Source organism: Acinonyx jubatus, chromosome D2 (genome assembly GCF_027475565.1).
Source record: "Acinonyx jubatus isolate Ajub_Pintada_27869175 chromosome D2, VMU_Ajub_asm_v1.0, whole genome shotgun sequence".
Taxonomy (NCBI): Eukaryota; Metazoa; Chordata; class Mammalia; order Carnivora; family Felidae; genus Acinonyx; species Acinonyx jubatus.
Window position 1 is genome coordinate 75,322,228 of NC_069393.1, and position 24,845 is coordinate 75,347,072.

A 24,845-nucleotide genomic window follows, 5' to 3' on the forward strand; every position below is an offset into this window, starting at 1 on the left:
CTGCCCCCCCAGTGTCGCTGCTGCTGTCCAAGCTTGGACGACTGGGCTCCAGCTCCAGGATTCACCAGCACGAACCAGCTGAGGAGACGGCTTCCCCATGATGAGACCGAAGTTTCCGTCTGTTCTCCAAGCCAAATCAGAGCGTGTTTTCTTTTTCAAGGCCTTAAGATCAAGGAACGTGGAATTAAAACCACACTATCGGATTGTCTTTGCTCCCTGACTATGCACAGTCCCTGCCAGGACTGTCTCCTGAGCCCTCAGAGTTATCAGCCTGAAGTGGCATAATTTGCACGTACGATTCTGCACCCAAGAGCCGCCTGGAGCATTTGGGTCCAGATGCTATTTGAAGAAATGAGGGAGACGCCACTTTCTCCAAAGTTCCTGCGACGGTAGCATCCGTGGCCAAGAGGACCAGGATGGGGCCACCCCACTTCTCCAGGGCCACCTGCCACTTGCTCCTGTAGGGACTCTTAGCTCCAAGAAAAACAGACTGTCACCACCCTCAAGCCCGGCCTGCTCCCTCCTTCGTGGCTCTGCTCACCCCTTCCCCTGATGGCAGGGCACAGGCGCTGTGAGAGAGCAGCGCGCAACCCAGCCTAGAGGGGGAGGCAATCAGGGGAGGCCTCCTGTAGGAGGAGAGTTCTGAGAATAGGAGGTTGGGCAAAGAGAGGGAATCGAAGGCATTGTAGGCAGAGGAGGGGATGAGGGAGGGTTTGGCTTTCTCTGCCTCAAGGAGACCATTCTTCCCTGGATCTTCTTACCCCTCTGTGCAACCCAAATCTCTCTTACTATCCACGGCTCTGGGTAGCAATGTGTTCATCTAGTGTGTGTGTGTGTGTGTGTGTGTGTCGGAGAAAGATCTGTAGACCCCTTTCCAGCCTCCGTGCCACCTTCATCAAAGCTGGCTAAGCCGTGTCTGCAGCATACCCCTCGAAGCCTCACACCCCAGCCGGACGGGCTCGCCCCCACATAGCTGTGTTTCTTCAACCGTAACATGGATGATCACGGCCTCTCCCCTCTCAGGGTCACGGCCGGCTGGCCGCTGGCACTGCCTCCCGCTTACCTGCTCGGCATCCCCACAAAACCTGCACGGCCGTCCTCCAAGAGAGGCTGCGGCAGGTGGTCCCCCGGGAGGCCCACGCCCCTGGGACCAGGCAAGCCAAGTCCACACCCCAGCACCGCCCTTCCTGGTCGTGAGACCGCAGGCAAGTCAGTCCTAAAGACCCCGTGGGTAACATTGGGAAAACAGGGCTGGCGAGTGTGAGAATCACAGGGGGCTTGTTCGGAGCCGTGTCTGGCCCGTGGCAGGGAGCAATGACTGTTTCCTTAAAAAGGGTGTGTGATTAGACCAAAGCCACCACCCAAGTGCCAGGAGCAAAGAGTACTCAAGACGGGTCGCCTCCTGAATCAGAACTCATAACTGTCCTTGCAGCTTCGCTTGGGGACCTGGGAAGGTAGGGGACGTGACTAGAGCAGAGGAGATGTGAGCTGGGTCTGGAGAAGGGGAGACATGCTCTTTTACCTGAACAAGGCTGGGGGCAAAGCCTGTCCGTGGGAAGCTTGGGAACTACTGGCCAGAAGCCAGAGTCGTATCGGAGGAGCTGTCGGATGATTCCACGGACCTACTGCATTCCTGCACTCGGTGTCGCCGGGGAGATGGGACAAAGGTAGGCCCTGCGTTTGTCATCTAGGCAGGGAGTTGAGGACACGAGTGCTGAGGACAGTGTTGGCCACACCCTCTGAGCGCCAGGCAGTGGGGGAGCCCCTAGTCCCCCAGCCCGGGAAACAAGGCTGAGAGAGTGAGGGGAACTGTGGGCTGCCAGCCTGGGAGTCAAGCGGTGTAGACGCAGGTGTGCTCAGACCAGCCTTAGCCCCAAGAGGGCTGCTGTTTTCCCCTTTGCTGGGATTTCTGTGGGTAGAGACCCTGGCCATCTGGACCTGAAGGCCAGAAAAGAGCAAGGAAAGCTTCACCGTGAGGCAGGAGGAAAGGAAGCCTCAGGACTCAGGGCCATGAGGGTCTCAGGGCTTAACTCCTCGGGGGTCCCACCCACCCAACCCCCGGGGAACCCAGGACTGCAGGGTAATGACAGCTGGCCAGGGCTTCGGGGATCTAACATCCCGAGCCTTGCCGATTTGCTTCTACCACACAGAGTCCTGAGAGGTGTGAAGTGTTTTGGCGACGAAGAGGCAGAGGCGAGGCCTGGGGAGTTGGGGAGCTTTAGGAAGGAGAGGGTCTTTGCCCTCTCATGCTTGGGGTCGCTGCCGAGACTCCACTCCCTGAGGGCAGGGCTGCCGAGTTATTCTGCGTTGTATCCCCAGACGCGCCACCGGAGGATGAGGAGGACAGCAGGACCTGAAACCTGTGTGGCGCTGGGGAGAGGTGACTTCCACGGCCACGGTCACGTCTGTGACTTGAACTGCGAGGCAGGGAAATTGGAGACAAGCTTGGTCAGTGGGTCTGATGTAGGCATCTGGAGAGTGGCATGACCATCAGTGACAAACGTGAGATCGCTGACATAGGTCCTAACATGGAGCGTGCTTGGGTGGCGGAGGGTGAGGTCAGGTGGGTGGGGAGGGCTGCACAGGTCCTGTCATGGTGCTAATGCAGGAGGCAGGGGCTGGGTGGACCGTGGAGGTCCAGTCAGGTAAGGAGGCGAGTGCTTTAAGCTCCCATAATTCTTTTTTGTTTTTCCAAAAATTTTTAATGTTTATTCATTTTTTGAGAGACAGAGAGAGACAGAGCACGAGTGGGGGAGGGGCAGAGAGAGAGGGAGACACAGAATCGGAAGCAGGCTCCAGGCTCTGAGCTGTCAACACAGAGCCCGACGCGGGGCTCAAACCCGTGAACCGTGAGATCATGACCGGAGCTGAAGTCAGACGCTTAGCCAACTGAGCCACCCAGGAGCGCCTATAATTCTTTTTTGTTGTTGTTTAATGTTTATTTATTTATTTTGAGAGAGAAAGAGAGTATGCGCATGTGTGCGAGCAGGGGAGGGGCCGAGAGAGGGAGAGACAGAATCCCAACCAGGCTCCACGCAGTCAGCACAGAGATCATGAGATCATGACCTGAGCCAAAATCAAGAGTCAGATGCCTACCCGACCAAGCCACCCAGGCGCCCTTAAGCTCCTTGAACTTTAGAAAGAATCGGGGACCCAGATTTTCACCAGTGAGTTTCACCCTGTGACTCTGGGGTTCCATTGCTTCCAAATTCACGGGTTTCTCCCAGGCCTTCCTGAAATCCCAAAGCAGGAGGAGAGGTGAGGGACGGCTCACCAAATGCCCTTCTTGGCTTTGGGGGGCCCGGCTAACTTCCCCTCCTGTGGTTCCGCGTTGGCTGTCGGCACAGCCCACGGCTCCCGCGGTCGTGAAGCCACAGAAGTCCCTGCAAACGCCACCCAAAGCTGAAAGTTGTTTAAGAACCAGCGCCTTTAGCAAAATCGGGGTGGCTGAGCCCTCCTGTCCTCCCTGTGCTGGTCCCTGCTGCTGCTGCTGGAGTCAAAGGCCCTGGCCCTGCCCCCATGGGACTGAGCGTGATGAGAATCCAGGGAAAGGAGGGGAAGGGGAGGAGGGAGACCGGCCGGGGCGTTGCCCCAGTCACCGAATCCACTCGGAGAGGAGAGCCCACAGTCCTCAGGCCAGCCTCTCTCTGGATTTTTAGCGCAGCTCCCCCCACCGTGAGCAGCAGCCCCTGCCCAGAACCCGATCGGGGTGGAACCACACATCGCTGCTTAGCCAATGCCACGCTCCGTGCTTCGCAGCCTTGCCCACTTGTTCCTAGTGAAATGCCAAGGAGCTGGGTCTTAAACAAACCCTCCTTGTCCTCCATGGCCCCTGGCACTTCCCAGCCCTGCGTGAACATCTCGGGCCTGTCTGTGGGCCACCAGCTCTGGATCAGAGGCCTCCCGACGCCTCACCCCTCCCTGTCTCTCCCTCCCATTCCACTGAAAATGCAAACCTTCTGTGTTTAGCGCAGGCCTGTCAGTCAAAGTGTAACGCCAGACAAAAAAATCATCTCAGTGGGTGGCTTTGGGACTGTGTGGCTGCCAGAGCTGCCTGGGTCGACCCAGACTGTGGACTTTGGCTCGGCGAGGGGCAGGCTGCTGCCTGGGCTCCTGTTCTGGAACAGTGGGGGGGGGAGCAAGGAACATTCAGGGAGCGCCTATGCTGCGCCTGTCTTCGCGGCAGCCTTTTGAAATGTCACCTATTTCATCCATTCCTCGCCGCAGTCCCGAGGGGTGGGCTTTGCTCCACTTTACAGATGAGCAAACAGAGGCGCAGGGCTTTTCCGACTCCACCCTCCTCACCAGGGCCAGAGCCCGGGGCTCGAACTCGATTCTCACCCGGGGCGTCTCCGCCCTTTCCCCAAGCCTTTGGCGGGGGTGTTTTTTGCCTCACGGGAGGTGCTCCGTCAATGGTACCAGTGACTCACGTCACCACTAGGAAAGGGCACAGGGTTCGAAACCAGGACAGACCTGGAGAATGGCATGGTCAGGATGCCGCCTGCAGGGTCGGTGCTGGTCCTGACACTCCCGTGACTGCTGAAGGAACTGGCACCTCCAGGGTGGGGCGGATTTCCACCCGCAGACTCAGGCGGTGTCCGCTCCCTTCTGCCCAGCGGGGACACTGCTATCTGGCCTCTCCGTCACCACCGCGGCTCGGCCATGCCACCATTGCTGCGTAGCTTCGATCCTTCCCCTCGGGGCTCCTAGCTAAGCACACGGGCTTTTCGGTTCTACTTCCTCGACAAGCCAAGTCTCCATCTCAGGCATCTGTCATTGCTGCCAAGAGGCTTCTCAGAGGCTGCAAGGAGCCAGGGCAGGTGCTCTGGCCTCAGGAACGTGTTTGCGGCGCGTGTTTGTCTGCTGAGCCTCCGCAGGTTCGGATTCTGTAAAACGACACCAGAGCCCAGGAATTTGCATGTTAACAGGCTCCCCGGGTGACTGATGCAGGCACTGCCCCTGGAGAAGCTCTGAAGGACACCAGTGCAAGCTTCCCAAACGGCTTAACGCTCGAGAAGAGAAAAACGCTTTGGAAAAAGAGGTGTGCGAACCATTTAGAGATACGTTGGAGGTGGGTGGGCGTGTGGAGTGTGCTAGGATCCGACACACTTGTCCCCCGCCTCCAACTCGGAGCTGGCGGTTTTAGATATGTCGTCATATGGGGACCCCACAAGAGCCCCGCAAGATCAACCGGGTTGTTAGCGCTTCTCGCAAAGAAGGGACGCTGAGGCTCAGGGAGGTTAAGGACACGCAGTTTTCATAGCTCCCGGTAAAGACCCAGAATCGGACGCCACGTCTGGCTGATTCCGGAAGGCTTATTTACAAATATTGCTGTCAGTGACTGAGGGGGTATCAGGGCCAGGCACAGAGTCGGTGTCAAAAGCGTGCCTGTTCAGTGACGGAAGGGTGCACGAACGCGCGCGTGAACGAATGAATGCGTAAACGAGAGAACAAAACTGCTCTGAGATGAAGGAAACCCGCCCAAAAGGTTCCCTCTATGACTCATGCCCCAACAACCCCTCCCGCCGTTCCTTTAATCTGAAAGGTGACCCGGCTAAGTTTGCCCAGTTGATAAGCCCATGCCACTCACCTGCACCTTTAATCTGCAACCTGAACCCAAACAGGAAGCTGGGGCCAGAGATAAGGCTGAGGAAGGCGATGCCTGGAATCATTACCAGCCCGGAATTAGCCATTTAACTTGACGTCTCCACTCGGAGGTGGTCGGGCACCTCCTAGGTGCCACGTGGTGCCGGAGGCACCAACGATGGAGCAAGAAAGCAGACAGTGCCTGCCCTCCGGAGGCTTGTGGCCTACTGGGAATCTAGGGGTCAGAGAGGTACGCGCGCAGGGCCTGAGTGATCTGGAGGGGGAGGGCCATGGAGGCGCGGGCTTCAGGCTGGGGCCTTAGAGGGGAGAAGCATCCAGGTGGGAGTTAGCAATGCCAAGGATGCAATCCTTCCGAGCCCAACCGTGTAAGGCAAATTGGTGCTCGCTGTGTTTGGTTTTCCTGTTCTCGGTCAAGATGGCCTTCACCAAGCCCTCATCCATCACCACCACTTAGCGCGCACTCTGCACCTGCCCCCCCAGCTTTGTCTCAGCTTTGTCCCCGGGAGCAGCTGCCCAGCCGGACCTTTTCCCTTGGGCTTCTCCCCTGCCTTCCCACGCCCTCCGGCAGTGTGTGCCGAGGCCCCCTCGTCCTGGACCACTAGCTAGTCCTAGGTTTTCAAGGATCTGGCGCCTGGGTGGCTCCATCGGTTGAGCATCTGACTCTTGGTTTTGGCTCAGGTCATGATCTCATGGTTTCATGGGTTTGAGCCCCGCGTCGGGCTGTACTGTCAATGCAGAGCCTGCTTGGGATTCCCTCTCTCTCCCTCTTTCTCTCCCTCTCTCTCCCTCTCACCTGCTCACACTGTCTCTCCCTCAAAATAAATAAACGAAACCTAAAAACAAATTTTTTCTAAAGGTCACATGAAAAAATTAAGGTATACGTAAAATGTATTCTATTCTGTTTTTGTAGTCAAAGGTAAGAAATACTCAAAACTCAGTACTTCCTAGCTATTTTACATCTTCGTCATCTACTATTATATATTTGCTTTTATTATGTATAAACGTATTATTTAATATTATTTATATTTACATCCATTGCATCTGTAGGGTAGAAATACAACGTAATGGCAGGACCGGGTGTCTTCTTCCAACTCTGTGTTCAGCGACGTCACCTTCGTAGTCCGAAATGGCCACGATAGGAGCATTTACACCACAGGAATCAGTGTGAGCTGTTCTTCTGCTTATTGTCTTGATTTAAGAACATGATTGAGAAAATGTTAGTGATACAGTTAAACATAAGTGTGTTGTGTATCGTACTTGCATTGCGAATAGTATAAAAACTCGAGAAAATACTCTTGCAGCATTAGAAAACTGTTGTCTGATTCAGCAGAGAGGCCGGTCCCATGAGTGACCAACGAGTGAAGTGCCAATATACATCTTCATTGTGTCACATCTGTCTTATGAAAATACCAAGCAGCACGTGTTACTTGTACATTCATTAGAAGTAGGCTCATTGTCAACGATATGACCGACTCTGCTGACCCAAATTTTCTTCAAGCATTTATTCACAGTCTGATTTTGTGACACTGTTGACTAGTAAATTATAAAGACTATGGATTTTGCAAGAAATAGAAGGTCACGTTGAAGTTCAAGGTGTAAGGAATTTACAATAAAGATTATTGAATATTGTTTTTTGTAAATTAAAAAAATTTTTTTAATGTTTATTTATTTTTGAGAGAGAGAGAGAGACAGAGCACGGGCAGGGGAGGGGCAGAGAGAGAGGGAGACACAGAATCCGAAGCAGGTTCCAGGCTCTGAGCTGTCAGCACAGAGCCCGACGCGGGGCTCGAACTCACAGACCATGAGATCATGACCTGAGCTGAAGCCGGACGCTTAACCAACTGAGCCACCCAGGGCAGCCCTGTTTTTTCTAAATTCTATGCTGTAATCCTTTATAACAGTTCAATTTATAATACACTTATGCACATATATATGCACATTTTTTGGAGAGCTGGGTTGCCTCTCTGTGTGTTTGGCAAATTTGGAGAGTTACAAATTCCATTTCTCTTACTCAAACCTATACTTCTCTACCAGGCGGTTCTCAAACCCTTTCCAATCTTTCCCTTCATGGATTCACAAAACGAGTTTTCATGTTAAAGCTAAGGTCCCTCTCCCCTCACTCACAACATTTGAAAGAAAAGAAACAAAAGTATAAATAAAACCTTCTGGAGAATCCCCATCACACGAGGCCTTTGGGACAGAGCTGTTGCACCTGAGCAAGCCTCAAGTGCCCTGGACACAGACCTTTCACAGCCGCCCTGTCCCGGACCCTAAGACATGCTGGCCTGTGACCCAGACCCCTTGCCTGGGCCTTCACACACTCCATCTTGTTACAGACTCTCATCAGGAAAGAGGAGGCGGCCATTCTTCTGCCGTGTTTGTGCAACACGCTGTTTACTTCCTCGGGAGTTTCTCGACTGTCTAGAAAAGACGCAGAGGGTTCGCTCTGCTGGGGCTCAGGTACACCATCATGGGGCTGAACTTGAGGGAGGCATCACGCTGGTCACCATTTTTGTATCCTGGACATCCCAGGCTTTTCCCATTGTGATGTTAGATTATATAATCAGGCCTCTACAGAAATCGTCACAAGTGGCCTAAGTCTTTTGTAGATCAGGAGTCCTTAGTGGCTAAGGTAAGGCTTATAGCTCTTCATTCAGTGACTCAGAGACCCAGCAGTGGACAGCTCTGAGCCACTAGGCACCTGGCACTTTGCTAAGACATGGAATGCATTCCGTCTTAATCCTCGCTGAAACCCCACGAGATGTCCTATTGTTATCCCTTGTAAACGGATGAGGACAATGGAGCTCAGAGACACTACCCACTTGCTGAGCTCCCACAGCCAATAAGTAGAGACTCGGGATATAAACCTGTGGCTATCCCAGTCCTGATAACTTGCTGCCAGCTGGCCTCACCCTCCGGCCTCTTACTCCTCCCACTGTGGCCCCAAGTGCAATTCTGGAGGTATAGGGGCCCACGCGGGGCATACTGCTTGAAAGGAATCACTCTGCCGGCTGTTAAAAAACATGATTGAAACACAAACAAATGAAAGCAAATTAATCAACTTCTCTGACTCAGTTTTTCTGTCTATAAAATAGGTTATGAAGAGGGCTTAATGAGAAAAATCTGTGAAAAGTGCCCGGAACCCAGAAAGAGCTTGGTGGGGTCAACTCTAATTAATAACACACAAGATGACTCACGTACACCACCCAGAAGAGAGGCTGGCACATACAGTGTGTTCAGTAAATGATATTCCTTATCATGACTAATATTTTTTGTCCCTCATTAGAGCTACAGCAAGCGTCCTGCTTCTAGAAAACCATTTGCAGTGACAATTCCACTATCTGTCCTGGTTTTCCCAGGACACAGCGGGTAACAAGCAGGCATCCAGGGACCAGTTTAGGGTCCCACCTACAATCTTTAATATGATTTCTGGGGGAGGGGACATGTGTTCTGAGTTCCAAGTAACTGACTTATACGTTATTTGAAAACCAGGGTCCATTTATAGCGATGGATGGGCTTCTCATGGTTTTCAAACACTTTTTTTTTTTAAGCTCCAGCAACCTTTGTTCAAACGTTGATCTGAAACAGACTTTACCACCAACAGGTGCAATTGAGATCGAGGGGAGGGAGGTGGCCTAGAGCCCGCCCCCCGTAGCAGGTTCTGCCAAGCATGGTCTAAAACCCCAGCTTATACTGTTGTCAGCAGTTTAGGGACTTCTAAAGACCAGCTGGATTATTTGGTTTATTGAGAATGGTTTTGTGTCCACCACAGGGGGCTGTTTAGGGCGCATGAGATGCCTTTGGTTGAAGGCTTCTGTCTTGTCTTAAATATGCCTCTGTTTAAGCACAAGTAATCGCTTCACTGTGATGTCAGGTTAATGGGGTCCTCTGCCGAACCCTGAGATATCGCCGATATTGCTTTTCCACGGATCAAACGAGGCAGATCAAAGTCAAGATTTTCAAAACTCTCCTGTAGAAGGAAATGCCTCCAGGCAAAACTTTGAGGTTTTCAATAGTCTTGAAAACTAGCCTTGACTTTCTTCTGGCAGCAGAAAGGATCCTTTTATTGGTGCCGAGCAGGAATAGATTTCTTCTCAGAAACTATTTTATAGATTACGTGTCGTTTCCTACTTTCCTTTTCATTCTCATACAATTATCTTCCTTTCAGAGAACGTCTGCGCAGCATACAGTAGGCATGTTACAGCAGATAAGCACTGGAAGCCAACCCAGCTGGGAGCGCCATTGTTTCTGTAACCCTTCTAAATCCCGGGGCCCATGTGGGCAGCTTCGCATTCAAAGAACCATAGTCCTGGGGCCAAAAAAGTAATTAAAAAAAGAATTCCAAACCGTATCCGGGCTTCTCAAAACTGTGAAGAAGATCCAAATTTAGAGTCTACAGCAACAGTATCTTCTGGAATGTCTCTCCCCAGCCCCCCACGTCCACCCTACCAGGTGTCTGGAGCCTCTTGCTCTCCACTGGGTCTCTCAAGCCTTTCTCCACACCAGCTCTTGTACTGGGGTGGCCGTTACGGGACTATCGTGGGTGGGCAGGGGCGAGGCGGTGGGGAGGGAAAAATGTGGGTACTCTCCTTTCATCTTCGTGACTTTGGGTTTGAGGTTTGCTGTGCTCCAAATTATATTCTTGCTATTGTCTGATTTTGTGCGGAGTACAAATAGATCTTTCAACCTGATGCACGGTGGCAACATGAGCCGACGGGCGCAGTAGAGCCATATTTACGAGTTTTAGAAGTTTCTTCTCTTACTTCGCGTGTTTCTAGTAGCCCGTAGGACCAAGAAAATCTCGCCCCTATATCAATAACAGGATTCTTATGGCCACTTTTTCTCGTAGGACAAATGAGAGTATCCACGTATATTTCTATTTGCACCTGGTTAATCTATTGTAATGAAGGTTAAATAACGTAGAGGAAGTTATTACTCTGAAAAATCCATTGAAAGGCAGGGGCTTGATGGTAAAATTAGAAGTCCCTCCCTTGGCTCTGATGGTAAGAAGTTAGTGAAACTGTGGGCAGCTGACAATGATTGGAGTGAGAAATATCTCCTGAATTCATTAAAGAGAAACCCTTACAAATCGACAGACCCTTAAAAATCAGTTTTCAGAAAACAATTCAACGGAAAAGGAAACCCTTAGAAACAGGTACGAGACCCCCCCTCGGGTGCTTCTTGGCAATCATGCTCTCGTTCACTTTAAAACGAGACTTTACCTGTGGCAGCACCGGAGATACAAAGAGTTGATGACATAATTAATGAAACTGATGAAATCCCTGTCTTCAAGAAGTGTCTGCTCCAGAGGGAGTCATGGTCAATGACGAGCACTGACCGGATGCAGCAGTCTAAGTGGGGCTAGACTGTTACTGGTCTAGAAACTCACATTGTGGAAGCACAAAGTAAGGGTGCCCAAGCCTCCCTGTGGGTACAAGGGCCAGGGAAAGCCACACCAAGCAGAAGGGATCAGGAAGCAGGTTCCAGACTGAGGGAACAGCATGTGCAAAGGATCCAATGCACGAGTATCCACGGTGGGTTTAGGAAACAGAGTCCTCCCATGAGGCTGGAATGTGGAAAGCAGAGAAATAAGCCCACGGATGGAGGTGAGGATTTACTAGGTGTCTGTGGAGGACTGGAGCAGAGAGACGTGTCTGGAAGAAGAGGCTGAGGTTGAACCGACACGGACAGTTTATCCTGTGTCACAAAGACACCCAGTTGGTAGATTGGACTCGACCATCACAACGTGAAGCCTTCACTTCCAGCTCTGGAAGTGGGCCTCCACCTTCACCAAGCCCTTCCTCCTTTGGAATTTATGAGAGGGCTCAGATATCAGGAACTTTAGCAGAGGCCCCAGGTTTCTAGGAAACACAAACCAGCACCTTCTCATCAAAGACTGGAAAGCTCTGGGGAAGACCGTGTGGGACTGTGGTAACTGCATGATTTCCTGGAAGGGGCGCAGGGCTGCGTGTACGGTTCAGGCCAAAGCAGGGGGAGAGGCAATGCAGCAAGAGGAGTGATTAAAGAGAGAAGCCCATGAGGAGCCCAACCTCCTTAGATAGATATATAGATAGATGATGATAGATCAATCGATCGATTGATCCATGCAATTTGTATCATCTACTCGTCTCTTCAAATCTGACTCCAGGAATCTCTCATATTGCTTTTCTAGTGTACAGTTAAGAACAAAAGCGTGCCCATCCGAGCAAACGCTTTCTTCTCTGGTTCCTTCCAATGTGGTGCTAGATCCAATGATCCCATTCGTAGCAGAATGGCTTTCATCTGTGAATAACGGACCACTCTCAACCCCCCAGCCCCTCATAACACTCCAGATTAAAAAAAAAAAAAAACGGGAAGGCAATGATCATAAATTCTCTTAAGGATTCCAAACAACAGCGCCTCCAAGCCAGGGATCCTCAGACCCTGGAGGAGTATTCCATTTCCGAGTGGTGAGAAAGGCCATAAACAGTCCAAATTCTTCCCTCAGATTGAATTTCCTCATGTTTGTAAAGGTTCAGCTATCCTTTAACAAATGTTAAAGTTTGAAGAAAAAATACTCAAGTCTCTATGTACATAGAATATCCTTTCCAACAGTAGAACAATAATCTCCATAAGACATTTTACAAGGAACTGAGGTCATACAAAGTACTGTCTATTAAAAATTGCCCCCAACCTTTTTACTAACTGAATTGTTTTCTTCTTCATATCCGATTACCTTTTATTCCACTGCGTTATTCAAAGACAGATTAGAGTAAGTGCAATGAAATCAACCACGTATAACAATGTTTGAGTACGTTAAGAGCCTGGATTTTTGTTCTGGCTTTGCCACCAACTGGTGTTTGACCTTGGGAAAAGCTTTTGACATCACTGAGTTTTTATTTCTCTATCTGGAAATCGATGAAGGTGATCTCTAAGGTCTTTTCTGATGAAATATCCAATGGATTTATACATCTTTGTATCCCCTTTGATTAGCATTGTGCTTGACACAGAGCAGGTGCTTAGTAAGTATCTCGAGTGGATGAGTGTGGAGTGATTCTCTGCTTTGCTTCACAAAGATAATGTTGTATGGGTTGTTTTGCTCCCACTGATGTTGGTACGTGGTGGTTTTTTTTTTTTTTAATTTTTTTTTTCAACGTTTATTTATTTTTGGGACACAGAGAGACAGAGCATGAACGGGGGAGGGGCAGAGAGAGAGGGAGACACAGAATCGGAAACAGGCTCCAGGCTCTGAGCCATCAGCCCAGAGCCTGACGCGGGGCTCAAACTCACGGACCGCGAGATCGTGACCTGGCTGAAGTCGGACGCTTAACCGACTGTGCCACCCAGGCGCCCCGGTACATGGTGGTTTGAGCGAGCCCATGCCTACTGTTGCCTTGCTGGCACTTGAGGCTGATTTTCCAGCAACCAATTAAAATGCTTCTAAAAATACCATGCAGGCCGAACAAAATGTTTCTATGATCTGTATTCAGTCGACAGAACAAAACTGTCCTGCAAGACGCGTGGTTATTTGACCTGTGCGTTAGATGTTCAACATGTGACTTGAATTTGGAATTGGGGACACGGATGTAGCCCACGCTATCCTACTTTACACAGATTCATGTGTGCACATATGGACTCTTACCTGATGTGCATCCAAATCAACAGTTACAAGATGGGCAGTGATAATTTCCTGTGAGGCCCCTAGGAGGCTGGCAGAAATGATCCATGTAATGGTTATTATATAACACACCAGCAGAACATTCCGGTGCAAAGGCTCACAGTTAAATAAAGCACCCTGTTGGTGAGATAGCTCCCCTCAAGCTCATATAGGCCCGCCTCTTGGAGACTAAAGTCCTAACAGAAGAAACTGGCCGTGTCCGTTTGAGGTGGGAACTAGAATAGCAAAGCCACAGATAGGGGCAAATTATAGCAATTCAGAGATTTGACACAGGAACTCAGGAACCAAGAAGAGGGATGGTAAGACCACCAGGTTGTAGAAGATGTACAGCGGGACTTATAAAAAATGTTAGAACTTATTATATCTTAAATGTATGGAAGAGCAGAATAAGCACAGAGCCAATTCTTCAGAGGAGTCTAAGCATTTTTATGAAGTTTTATAAACTTTAAGAGAAGTCACAGAATATGATGCCATGAGTCCTTTCAATATGAACACCTGTGTCTTTCTCAAGGTCTGGGAAATCCAAAATAGCAACTCTGACTCTTTTTCTTCCCTCTGGTTTCTTTTCTTTTCTTTTTTACATTTTATTTTTGAAAGACAGAGAGAAACACAGTGTGAACAGGGGAGGGGCAGAGAGAGGGAGACACAGAATCTGAAGCAGGCTCCAGGCTCCGAGCTGTCAGCACAGAGCCCGACGTGGGGCTCGAACCCACAAACTGTGAGATCATGACCGGAACCAAAGTTGGGCACTTAACTGACTGAGCCACCCACGTGCCCCTCTTCTCACTGGTTTGTTTTCCTTTTTGTGAACCTCTGACCAGAAAGGGTTGAAATGTTAGAATCACTCCTCTAAGACTCTTCCCTTTCATAGCTTCCTCTTTGTGTCCTGGGGAGAAGAAATCCTTGGGTCTGATCCTCTAGCTCAACCGTTCAACCTTAGGGTGGGCTTGTCAGCTGCCCCTTTTTAATTGTGATTATCACAGTTTAATTCCAAGATCCCTGTTTCATTATACCGGCACGTTCTTGTTGTAGAGCTGTGAGGGCCTCTCTTTAAGCCTCTGAAGATTATACATTTTTTTTTAAGTCTTGTGCCTCGCTATTAACTCAATTTACTTGGATTTTAGCCTTTTCTGTTGTTGAGTCTGTGGTCTTTCTTGCATGGTGTTGGTTTTCTTCCACTGTTACGGGTGGCTTGGTTGCAGAGATTCTGGGCAGCAAAGTGGCCGGCAGCTAAGCCCTCCTTGGGGAGCGGCACCAGGAGCAGGCTGGGGTCTCTCTCCCCTTCTCTCCGCCCAGAGGGGAGAGGCGGAAACCAGCAGGCGTCGCCGCCACCACTGGGGGTGGGCGTGTGGAGGAGGCAGGGAGGCTCCTGGCCAGCGAGGAAGTCTGCTCCCGGACCCACAGGCCAGGTGCACTGGGCCACTGTCCACGACTCCAAAGCAGGGTGCCGATGGGGGTCCTAAGGGTGGCACTGGGTGCTGGGGAGGAGGGCAGTGCAACATGATGGGAAAAATATGTCCCTGGAAGCTTTGAGCTTGAAGGCGAGGTTTGAAAGCTGCGGACTTCCTGCAGAATGGTCAGGTCTTTCCTCTTGGGCCATTCTGCTTGTCTAGAGAAGGGCCTTCCACCCACTACCTGGCGGGTGTCATCCTGTCGGCCACAGTTCTGGGGACTGATTACATGGGGCATTCAGTCAGGTGAATGATCACTCACCCCTCTTCCCCCTGCCCTGAATGGCATCCCTGTCCTCTGCAATCCCTGGTGCTCCTGAACTTTCCATCCCTCGGTCTGGGGCCTTGCATTTCTGCCTGGATTCTAGTGGTGGTGGTAGCCGAGTCTGGGGAACCGGCTTCTTAAACACCCATTTCTTTTGGTTTGGTTTTTGCACTACCTTCATTGCTACTGCAGAGGCATCTGACGCCCCCTTTTGGGAGTCTTGCGGTGTAGAGCAGGTGGCTTCTTGGCTACCCCCCACCCCCACCCTGTGGGGGTGGGGGGTAGCCAGCTTTCTCCAGTCAGTTTCCGCCGGTCCACCTGTTTCCTAGCATCCCGGACTTCGTTACAGCTGTCGGGTTTCCCAGTCTGTTTGTCCTTGTGGGTTTATGAGTCAAGAAAAATCAAAATCTCTGATTTTAGAGGGGTTTTGGAAGGGAGAATAAGAAAACACTGGTGTCCGAGCCACTGTCATACTGAGAGTTTGTTCTCTCTCCTCTCTGGGGTCAGTAGCTACCTGGACACTGCCCTGTTCTCTGGACTCAGTGCCCACTCACTGCTTTTTGTCAGGATGTCGGTACTTGGAGGCAGGCCCTCAACTAACCACACATTCGCAGTAACTCCAACCCGCTCTTCCTTCCTCTTCCCACAATCTGTCCCTGGGGGTTCCCAGCAGCCACCAACTCTCCCTCTTCTACGGAAGTTTCTCCTGCAAATGTCTGAGGCATGGGTTTCCTATGGCCCTTTTCTTCTCTTTTCTCTATGTTGATCGGATCCATTTGGCTTTTTAAAGGAGCTTTTCAAAAGTTCTTGTCTGCCAATGGCACTCTTTCTTATTATCCAAACCAGTTATCATTTTATTATTAAAGTATATATATATATATATATATATATATATATATACTTCTACACTTCATGAAAATTTGGGGGGAACCGGGAATAATTACAAGCGCTCAATTAACTATCTCATCAAATCCTGGCTTTGAAAATATCCAGGCCATCTTCTTTTCCCCCTTTTGGTGGTTAGGGGGTGAGCTGGAAGGCTGTATTGAACTTGGAATGGTTTTCGTCACACCAAGATTATTCATCCATGTTTTACGGTAGTACTTTTGTGTTACATTTTCGTATTTAAATCCTTGGTTCATTTGAATTTATATTTGGTGTAAGATGTAGAAAGGTGTCTAGATTTTTTTCAAATGTTCAACCATTTGTTCAAACATTAGTTATTGACTAGTTTCCTGATTTGAAATATATACTCTTTTAATTCATGTAGCTTCATAATGTGTTTTATTATCTCATGGGTGAAGTTCTCCTTAATAATTCCCCTTGTTTTGTAATGAGCACTTTTAACATCTACTCTCTTGACAATTTTCAAATATGGAATACGGTATTAGTAACTATAGTCACCGTGCTTGTCCATGACATCCCCAGGACTTATTTATTTCCTAACTGGAATTTGTGCCTTCCGACCCCCTTCATGTATTTTGCCCATCCCACAACCCTTGGCTCTGGCAATCAGCAATCTGCTCTCTATACCCATAAGCTTGTTATTTTTTTCAATTAAAAAATTCACATATGAGTGAAATCATGTGGTATTTGTCTTCCTCCGATTTATTTCACTTAGCATAATGCCCTCAAGGTCCATTCATGTTGTCATAAATGGCAAGATTTCATTCCTTTTTATAGCTGAATAATATTCCCTTGTCTTCTTTATCCATTCATCCATTGATGGGCACTTAGGTTGTTTCTATATCTTGCCTTTGTGAATAATGCTGTCATGAACATGGGATGCATATATCTTTCTGAATTAGTGTTTTCATTTTCTTTGGATACTCAGAAGTGGGATTGCTGGATCATATAGTAGTTTTATTTTTCATTTTTTAAGGAACTTCCATACAGTTTTCCCTAGAGACTACACCAGTTTACATCTCCATCTACAGTGCAGAAGGGTTCCCTTCTCTGCACATTCTTGCCAACAGTTGTTATTTCTTATCTTTTTGATACTAGCCATTTTAACAGGTGCAAAGCGATGTCTCATTATGGCTTTGATTTGCATCTCCCTGATGACTAGTGATGTTGAGCATCTTTTCATGCACCTGCAGGCCATCTGTATGTCTTCCTTAAAAAAATGTCTATTCAGATCCTCTGGCCATTTTTAACTTAACCAACAAATTGGACAACCTGGATGAAATGGATAAATCCCTAGAAATACACAACCTTCCAGCCTCAATTATGAAGAAATGGAAAATCTGAAGAGACTTATTGATAGTAAGAAGATTGAATCAGTAATCAAAAACCTCTCAATGAACAAAAGTCCAGCAGCAAATGGCTTCACTGGTGAATTCTGCCAACATTCAAAGATGAATTAACACCAATCCTCTCAAAATCTTCCAAAAACTAGAAGAGAAGGAAGTACGTTCAAAGTCATTTCACAAGGCCAGCATTATTCTGATACTAAAACCAGACAGACACCACAAAAACAAAAATCATAGGTCAATACCCATGATGAACATAGATGCAAAAATCCTCACAAAGTATTGGCAAACCAATACGTTAAAAGGGTCATATGCCATGATGAAGTGGGGATTTATTCCAGGGATGCAAGAAAGTTTCAATATTTGCAAATCAATCAACATGATACACGACATCAATAAACTCAAGGAGGAAAATCAGATAATAATTTCAGTAGATGCAGAAAAAAAGTTTGTTAAAATTCAACATTCATTTATGATAAAAACTCTCAACAAAGTGGGTGGAGAGGGAACGTGCTTCAACATAATAAAGGCCATATATGACAAACCCACAACTAACATCACACTCAAAGGTAAAAAAGTGAATGCTTTTCTTCTAAGATCAGGAACAAGACAGAGATGCCCACTCTTGTCACTTTTATTCAACATAGTATTGGAAGTCCTAGCCAGAGAATTAGGCAAGAAAAAGAATAAAGGCATCCAAATTAGAAAGAAAAGCGTAAAACTGCCAATATTTGCAGATTACATGATAGTATATACAGAAAGCCCTAAAGACACCACCCAACACTATTAGAATTAATAAACAAATTCAGTAACGTTGCAGGATATGGAATCAATACCAAAAAATCTGTTGTGTTTCTACACATTAATAATGATCAGAGGTGTCTGGGTGACTCAGTCGGTTGAGCACCTGACTTCGGCTCTGGTCATGATCTCATAGTTCTTGAATTTGAGCTTTCATTGGGCTCACTGTTATCAGTGGGGAGCACCCTTTGCATCCTCTGTCCCCCCCCTGCCCCACGCCTCCTCCGCTCATTCTCTCTCTCTCAAAAATAAAAATTCACATTAAAAACTATGATCAAAAAGAGAAATTATGAAAACAATTCTATTTACAATTGCATCAAAAAGAATCAAATAACTAGAAAAAATATAACCAAGCAGATGAAAGACCCGTACACTGAAAATTATAAAACACTGATGAAAGAAATGGAAGAAGACACAGAGAAGTGGAAAAATATGCTGTGCTCATGGGTTGAAAGAATTAATATTGTTAAAATATACACACTTCCCAAAGCAATCTACAGATTCAATGCAATCCCTATCCAAATTCCAATGGCATTTTTCACAGAAATAGAATAATCTTAAAATGTGTATGAAATCACAAAAGACCCTAAATAAACAAAATGATCTTGAGAAAGAAGAATGAAGCTGAAGGCATCATGCTCCCTGATCTCAAACTATCATGCAAAGCTATGGTCATCAAAATGTGTGTTATTGGCATAAAAACGAACATGGAGATCAATAAAATAGAATAGAGATCCCAGCTATAAACCCATGGTCAAATAATTTACAGCAAAGGAGACAAGTATATACAACGGGGAAATAAATGCTCTTGGGAAAACTGGACAGCCACACACAAAAGAATGAAACTGGACCACTGTCTTACACCACACGCAAAAATTAACTCAAAATGGATTAAAGGCTCGATTATAAGACCTGAAAGCATAAAACTCCTAGAAGAAAATAGAGGTGAGAAGCTCCTTGACATTGGTGTTGGTGATGATTTTTAAAATCTGACTCCAAAAGCAAAGGCAATAAAAGAAAAAAAAATAGACCAGTAGGACTACCTCAAACTAAAAAACTTCGGCACAGCAAAGGAAATCAACAAAATGGAAATGCAACCCACTGGATGGGAGGAAATATTTGCAGATTCTATATCTGATAAGGGGTTAGCATCCAAAATATATAAAGAACTCCTACAACTCCATAGCAAAGAAACCAAACAATGTAACAGTTCTTTTTAGCTCTTTCCTTGGCAATTTGTCTAAGTTTATTCTACTAAATACATTTTTAATAATTTGGGCAAGTTAGAGAATCCCATTAGAATTTGGGAGGGCTTGGATTTATTTTTATGGATTCTTTTAGGGAACGTTGGCATTTTAATAATCATAAGCCATATTTCAGCCTCTTGGATGAATTTACATTATCCAGCCAGCTGAAGTAATCGTTTACTTTAAGACGTAATAAAATTGTCTCAACATCCCATCTCACACCTGATAGAAGTCCCAACACGCTTCTCAGTCTCTCTGGGGTTTCATGGCAGTGGAAGGGGTTCGGTGTTTATTTTTTCCTGAGCCAGTTCCATTTTTCTGCTTCCATGGGATTTTTGATCTCTGCTCTGGCTCTGACCCCTGCACGTCTGTCCTTTCTCCAGTCCACAACACCCCACTGGAGACCATCTGATCTTTTTGCTGGCATGAACTCAAGGCCACGAGCACACGACATGGGCAACTTCAGGATAAGTCTGAGCCCTGGAGTCAGAATGTCTAGGTCAACAGTGAGACTCCACTGGCAAGCTGTGCGCTTGGTCAAGTTACTTAACTTCTCTCTGCCTGAGTTCCTCATCTGTTATGGGAAATAGATTTTTTTTGACTATTAAATGATAAACACAGTTTAAATGCTTAGTGTATTGCCTAGAAAGTAGGTACACAATAAACACGAACTGTTATCACCACGACCACAACCACAATCTTCATCACCGAAGATTTGGAGGCTCCGCGAATGGCTTACATTAAAACGAAGAGAACAAATGACTTTCAACTGAATATTGGAATGTTTACGTATTTGCTCTCAAAAGCCTCTACTTGTCCTCTTACAGGAAGAAGGTCCTCACTTTCCGATTAAGCTTCAGTTGCACCCCCGGGATCTCTTGCCTTCTTCTTCCTGGTTTACGCTCCTCCAACCCGATCTCACCATTTTAATTCTTGTCCTCCACAGCAAGGAATAGGCACTATCTTGCCAAAATTAAACCAGCCCATCAAGGTGTTGGCTTAACAAAAACACTTTTCTCTCCCAGGAGAAATTCTGTAGTCAAATCTTACAGCTCAGAAACTAATAATTGCTTTTTCCCTGCTTCACAATCTACCAGGTCGGCCTCTCCCATCTCCTCTATTGTCCATCTAGAGAGTTTTGTTGTTTTCTCTATAGAGCATGCATCACATTCCTTTATGATATCTATAAATTACTATTATGAATGGAATTGTTTATCCGCTATACTTTCTGACTGGTTAGTATGAAAGTGATTACTTTTTTTGTCTATTTGTTTTGGAACTCGAATTGTATTATCACTGGTTTTAATGGCTTTCCGTCCATGCTGTTGGGTTTTCTCTGTATATCATCATTTTTTTTCTTCAAGTAAAGATAATTTTGCTTGCTACTCTCTAATACTTACGTCTTCTGTTTTGGCTTATCGTGCTGTCTTGGACAGACATCATGGGTCAGTAATGACAATGGCCTGCTGGTACTGATGGATCCTACCTGCTAATATTTTGTTTAGGATTTACAAGTGAAATGAGGTCTGCAGCTTTCTTTTTAGTGTGTCTTTGATAGGTTTTGTTTCAGTGTTTTTCTGGCTTTGTAAAAACAGTAGAGCATTGAGAAGCACTCCTTCTTTCTTTGAGTTCTGGAACAATTTAAGTAATTTCTGTATTCTCTCTTCTTTGATGGTTGGAGCCACGTAAGCTGTGTGGACCCGGCTTCTTTAGGGAGAGATTCCTTCACAATCATCTCCTAGCTTATTTTAGGTTTCCTATTTCTTCTTCATGGGGGACATTTATTTATCTCAGAATAATTGTCCCTATCAGTTTTTAAGTTTATTTCCACAGGTTTACAAAGTATCTTTTAAGACTTTTGAGAGCTTTCCCCTGCCTCGGTGGTTATCGGCCTTTTCTTCTGTCGGATTTTGGATATTTGCATTTTCTTACTTTTTCTGCTTCTTGGATTAAGGGAGATTATGACTTGCTTTTCTTGAGTTTTTCTATCTCTTTCATTAATGAATCAACTCTCCTGCTTTTAGGTTTTCTGGTTTCCGCAAAGCTTCATGCTTTTTTGTGTTTATTTCCTTCTCCTTTAGGTTTGATATTCTTTTCCTAAATTTTTGAGTTTCATAATTAGTTCATGTCACTCTTCTTTGCTAGCAATGGGAGAACTTGCAGCTCGAGAACACTTTGACTTCAACATATGCATTTTGGTGCCCAGCGGTCTCATTATTGTTGTGTTAGCAAATATGTATTGAGAGAGAGAGAGTGGTATATTTCCCAAGTGGCTGGGATGCTATCATTGGATTGTTCCCACTTGTTTATTTCCAGATTTATTGCATTTCAGACAGAAAATGTGATCCATCCTCTTTCTGCTATTAAAAATATGTTGAGGTTGGTTTTATGGTAAAATGTGGACCTCATTCCTGGTATATAATTAAGGTCTGTAATCATTTCATACACACTTGAAAAAAAATAAATTCTGGAATATAATTATGTAACACATAAATTTCTATATGTATATATATACACTTACATTATTAATTATACTATTAAGACCATCTACATCCGTGCATTTTACATTCTTAACCTGTCAAGGACCGAGAGAGACTTGACTTATTTTTTCATCCACGCTTCTTTTTTTCCTAGAGTTTGTTGTACAAGGGATTGTTTCTCAAGGTGTGATCCCCAGACCAGTAGCATCAGCATCATCTGAAACCATGGCAGAAATGAAATGCTGAGCCTTGTGGCCTCCTGAACTAGAAATGGCCTGGCACGTATCAATATGTCTTTTAAGAAGTCCTCTGAGGGCTCTGGATGTACACTCATGCTTGAAGACCACTGGAGGAGGTATGACGTGTGAATCTCACTTTGCCCCGAGAAATTATTCTTTTTGTCCAATGGTTTGTGATGCTACCTTTAAAAAAAGTTTATTTATTTTAACAGAGAGAGAGAGAGACAGAGCATGTGGGAGGTGCAGAGAGAGAGAGAGAGGGAGAGAGAGAACCTCAAGCAGGCTCTGTACTGTCAGCATGGAGCCCGTTGCGGGGCTCAGACTCATGAACCATGAGATCATGGCCTGAACTGAAATCAAGAGTCGGATGCTTAGCCGACTGAGCCACCCAGGCGCCCACTGATACTACCTTTTTCAAGAACTTAATTCTGTTTCTGAAATATTTATTCTGTACCATTAACATGTAACATACTGCTTTAATTTTTATAGTTAATGAAGACAGGCAATCAGAAGTAGGCATTATGTGTTTTTCATTAAATTTGCAAAGATTTAAAGACTCAATACCTTTTAGTGTTAACAAGAATGGAATGAACTAGACACTCTAACACATTGGTGGTGAGTATGTGAAGTGATACATTTTTGTTTTTCCTGAAAAGAAATGATCATAACATGTCTACAACATCTTAACCTTTGTTTCAGTAATTCTGCTCCTATGAATTCATCGTAAGAAAATAATCAGAACTGGTGAACAATTTATATTTATGTGGCTTTTTGTTTGTTCATTTAGACTGTTAATTAATTTTCATGAATAGAATATTTTATGAAAAAGTTTTAGATTGTCAGAAAAATTGAGCAGAAAGTACAGAAAATTCCAATATACCCTTCTTCTCCAGTTTCTTTTATTATTAATAGCTTGCACTGGGTGGGGTATATCTGTTATAATTGATGACACAACAATGATGTTAAGACATCATTATTAACTAAAGTACATAGTTTACGTAGGGTTCACTCTTTTTTTTGTGGTATATTTTGGGGTTTTGACAAATGCATGACAAGTACCCACCATTACCATATCATATAGAATAATTTCCCTTGCCAGGATGCCTAGGTGGCTTAGTCAGTTAAGCATCTGACTTTGGCTCAGGTCATGATCTCATTGTTCATGAATTCGAGCCCCGCATCAGGCTCTGTGCTGACAGCTCAGAGCCTGGAGCCTGCTTCGGATTCTGTGTCTTCCTCTATCTCTGCCCCTCCCCTGCTCACACTCTCTCTCTCTCAGAAATCAACATTAAAAGTTTTTTTTAAAGAATAATTTCACTTGCCTAAAATCTCCTAGCTCCACCTATTTATTTTTTTTAATAGGAAAGGATATAAAAAATTAGAAAAGAATATGGATCACATAAAGGTCCAACAATAAAAGAACATTTAAATAAACAAATTCTGATATATTCAATTCAAATGAAATAGTATGCAGCCATTAAAAATAGTGTTCCTGTAAAATACTTAAAGACTTGGGGAAATGTCCATAATATATTACTAAGTTTAAAAAAGTATCTAAACTATATGTATAACATCACTCCAACTTTGCAGAAGAATAATTATGCTCATGAGAAAAAACTACTCCAAAGGGAGGAAGACACTGAAGGTTCTCCACTGAAATGCCTAGAAGCCTGTGAGAGGTCGAAAGTAGGTTGTAGGGTTAGGAAAATAGCCTTGGACATCAGCCAGCCACAGTAAGAATCATGGCTCAGCCACCTGAGATCTGCATGGTCTTGGGAAAGTTGCTTTCTTTTTTATTTCGTGTTTACGAAATTGTCGAAAATAAGTATGTAATGCTTTTAAAATGAGAAAACAAGTAAAAAGAGGAAGTGATAAGGAGCAAGAGTAGAGACACTGGGGCAATAAAGGGCTGCAGGTGGCAAAATTCCCCACCTGAAGCGGCTGGGGCAGAAAAGGGAGGTTGGTGACTCACAGAATTGCAAAGTCCGTAGAAGGGCTGGCTTGGGCAGGGCTCAGATGATGACCCCCAGACCCAGTTCTCTCCTTGGCTCTTCCCGGGCCCCGGGCTTCCTCTTTCAGTAGCCCCAGACCTCACATGGCATTCCCAACCCTCTCATTTCACAGCCAGTGAGAGTTTCCCAGAACTCCCTCATAAAATCTCATTGGCTCTGTGTGAGTCACATGCCTATCTCTCGACCAATCAGTGGTCAGGGAAAATAGGTACTGCTTGGCTTAATCCTGAATCATTCAACCTCCTGGATCAGGTACGGATTCAAATTCCACAGAACCATAAGGAGCGGCAGCAAGTGAGGGGGTGATTCTCTAATGGGAAAGACTCTAGGTGGCAAAAAAACAAAAGATGCTCTTTTTCTTGAAAGGAAGTGGCTCTACAACTCTCCCAGCTGTTTCAGGTGCACCTCTTTAACGTCTGTGCCCTTCTCGGGGTATCGTTTTGGGGGCCATTGTTTTTATGTCCACAGTAGAGATGGTTGTATTGGTTTGTCCTGGGCCAAGACTGAGCCAGGTGGTCAATGACTGGTTCTCAGGACACTGGACCACGGTTTGTGCTAGTATCCTTCAGTTTATGCGTTCAGCATGTCGCATCAAAAGGATTTCATTAAATGCCCTTTTTACACAGTCCAAGACTATTGTTTGCCCGAGTGTTATTGGGAGTCGTAGGGAAGGCACCCCAGAGGCGTGGATCAGGGGAGGGGGATCTGCGTTTTATTGAAACTCAAACACAGCATCTTGGATGCCTTTTATGACCTCTCCAAGAAGACAAAAGACTGGTATAACAATACTCTTGCCAATTTGCGGCAAATTTATCATCCTTAGTTTCCCAGCTG

At 46.1% G+C, this 24,845-nt stretch overlaps 1 long non-coding RNA gene across 1 annotated transcript; it reads right to left on the reverse strand.

The window, feature by feature from the left end:
* Positions 1-2,790: 2,790 nt before the first annotated feature.
* On the reverse strand, positions 2,791-24,346 carry LOC128312633 (uncharacterized). Its single transcript, XR_008292160.1, has 3 exons — positions 23,972-24,346; positions 6,638-6,795; positions 2,791-4,886 (listed from the first exon to the last, which is right to left on the reverse strand). It is a non-coding gene; the product is annotated as an uncharacterized LOC128312633 (long non-coding RNA).
* Positions 24,347-24,845: the final 499 nt, after the last annotated feature.